Source organism: Pseudopipra pipra, unplaced genomic scaffold (assembly GCF_036250125.1).
Source record: "Pseudopipra pipra isolate bDixPip1 unplaced genomic scaffold, bDixPip1.hap1 HAP1_SCAFFOLD_49, whole genome shotgun sequence".
Taxonomy (NCBI): Eukaryota; Metazoa; Chordata; class Aves; order Passeriformes; family Pipridae; genus Pseudopipra; species Pseudopipra pipra.
Genome location: NW_026990972.1, coordinates 112501 through 115467, shown reverse-complemented (window position 1 = coordinate 115467; position 2967 = coordinate 112501).

The following is a 2967-nucleotide window of genomic DNA, read 5'->3' as shown; positions in this document are numbered from 1 at the left end:
GCATCCGGGCCGGGCGGCGGCGCCGCCGCTCCGGCTCTAAGTCCGCCGGTCGGCGGGAACAGGTCTACCCGCATCCGGGCCGGGCGGCGGCGCCGCCGCTCCGGCTCTAAGTCCGCCGGTCGGCGGGAACAGGTCTACCCGCATCCGGGCCGGGCGGCGGCGCCGCCGCTCCGGCTCTAAGTCCGCCGGCCGGCGGGAACAGGTCTACCCGCATCCGGGCCGGGCGGCGGCGCCGCCGCTCCGGCTCTAAGTCCGCCGGTCGGCGGGAACAGGTCTACCCGCATCCGGGCCGGGCGGCGGCGCCGCCGCTCCGGCTCTAAGTCCGCCGGTCGGCGGGAACAGGTCTACCCGCATCCGGGCCGGGCGGCGGCGCCGCTCCGGCTCTAAGTCCGCCGGTCGGCGGGAACAGGTCTACCCGCATCCGGGCCGGGCGGCGGCGCCGCTCCGGCTCTAAGTCCGCCGGTCGGCGGGAACAGGTCTACCCGCGACCGGGCCGGGCGGCGGCGCCGCTCCGGCTCTAAGTCCGCCGGCCGGCGGGAACACGTCTACCCGCATCCGGGCCGGGCGGCGGCGCCGCTCCGGCTCTAAGTCCGCCGGTCGGCGGGAACAGGTCTACCCGCATCCGGGCCGGGCGGCGGCGCCGCTCCGGCTCTAAGTCCGGCGGCCGGCGGGAACACGTCTACCCGCGACCGGGCCGGGCGGCGGCGCCGCTCCGGCTCTAAGTCCGGCGGCCGGCGGGAACAGGTCTACCCGCATCCGGGCCGGGCGGCGGCGCCGCCGCTCCGGCTCTAAGTCCGCCGGTCGGCGGGAACAGGTCTACCCGCATCCGGGCCGGGCGGCGGCGCCGCCGCTCCGGCTCTAAGTCCGCCGGTCGGCGGGAACAGGTCTACCCGCATCCGGGCCGGGCGGCGGCGCCGCCGCTCCGGCTCTAAGTCCGCCGGTCGGCGGGAACAGGTCTACCCGCATCCGGGCCGGGCGGCGGCGCCGCCGCTCCGGCTCTAAGTCCGCCGGTCGGCGGGAACAGGTCTACCCGCATCCGGGCCGGGCGGCGGCGCCGCCGCTCCGGCTCTAAGTCCGGCGGCCGGCGGGAACAGGTCTACCCGCATCCGGGCCGGGCGGCGGCGCCGCCGCTCCGGCTCTAAGTCCGCCGGTCGGCGGGAACAGGTCTACCCGCATCCGGGCCGGGCGGCGGCGCCGCCGCTCCGGCTCTAAGTCCGCCGGTCGGCGGGAACAGGTCTACCCGCATCCGGGCCGGGGCGGCGGCGCCGCCGCTCCGGCTCTAAGTCCGCCGGCCGGCGGGAACAGGTCTACCCGCATCCGGGCCGGGCGGCGGCGCCGCCGCTCCGGCTCTAAGTCCGCCGGTCGGCGGGAAACAGGTCTACCCGCATCCGGGCCGGGCGGCGGCGCCGCCGCTCCGGCTCTAAGGTCCGCCGGTCGGCGGGAAACAGGTCTACCCGCATCCGGGCCGGGCGGCGGCGCCGCTCCGGCTCTAAGTCCGCCGGTCGGCGGGAACAGGTCTACCCGCATCCGGGCCGGGCGGCGGCGCCCGCTCCGGCTCTAAGTCCGCCGGTCGGCGGGAACAGGTCTACCCGCGACCGGGCCGGGCGGCGGCGCCGCTCCGGCTCTAAGTCCGCCGGCCGGCGGGAACACGTCTACCCGCATCCGGGCCGGGCGGCGGCGCCGCTCCGGCTCTAAGTCCGCCGGTCGGCGGGAACAGGTCTACCCGCATCCGGGCCGGGCGGCGGCGCCGCTCCGGCTCTAAGTCCGGCGGCCGGCGGGAACACGTCTACCCGCGACCGGGCCGGGCGGCGGCGCCGCTCCGGCTCTAAGTCCGGCGGCCGGCGGGAACAGGTCTACCCGCATCCGGGCCGGGCGGCGGCGCCGCCGCTCCGGCTCTAAGTCCGCCGGTCGGCGGGAACAGGTCTACCCGCATCCGGGCCGGGCGGCGGCGCCGCCGCTCCGGCTCTAAGTCCGCCGGTCGGCGGGGAACAGGTCTACCCGCATCCGGGCCGGGCGGCGGCGCCGCCGCTCCGGCTCTAAGTCCGCCGGTCGGCGGGAACAGGTCTACCCGCATCCGGGCCGGGCGGCGGGCGCCGCCGCTCCGGCTCTAAGTCCGCCGGTCGGCGGGAACAGGTCTACCCGCATCCGGGCCGGGCGGCGGCGCCGCCGCTCCGGCTCTAAGTCCGGCGGCCGGCGGGAACAGGTCTACCCGCATCCGGGCCGGGCGGCGGCGCCGCCGCTCCGGCTCTAAGTCCGCCGGTCGGCGGGAACAGGTCTACCCGCATCCGGGCCGGGCGGCGGCGCCGCCGCTCCGGCTCTAAGTCCGCCGGTCGGCGGGAACAGGTCTACCCGCATCCGGGCCGGGCGGCGGCGCCGCCGCTCCGGCTCTAAGTCCGCCGGCCGGCGGGAACAGGTCTACCCGCATCCGGGCCGGGCGGCGGCGCCGCCGCTCCGGCTCTAAGTCCGCCGGTCGGCGGGAACAGGTCTACCCGCATCCGGGCCGGGCGGCGGCGCCGCCGCTCCGGCTCTAAGTCCGCCGGTCGGCGGGAACAGGTCTACCCGCATCCGGGCCGGGCGGCGGCGCCGCTCCGGCTCTAAGTCCGCCGGTCGGCGGGAACAGGTCTACCCGCATCCGGGCCGGGCGGCGGCGCCGCTCCGGCTCTAAGTCCGCCGGTCGGCGGGAACAGGTCTACCCGCGACCGGGCCGGGCGGCGGCGCCGCTCCGGCTCTAAGTCCGCCGGCCGGCGGGAACACGTCTACCCGCATCCGGGCCGGGCGGCGGCGCCGCTCCGGCTCTAAGTCCGCCGGTCGGCGGGAACAGGTCTACCCGCATCCGGGCCGGGCGGCGGCGCCGCTCCGGCTCTAAGTCCGGCGGCCGGCGGGAACACGTCTACCCGCGACCGGGCCGGGCGGCGGCGCCGCTCCGGCTCTAAGTCCGGCGGCCGGCGGGAACAGGTCTACCCGCAT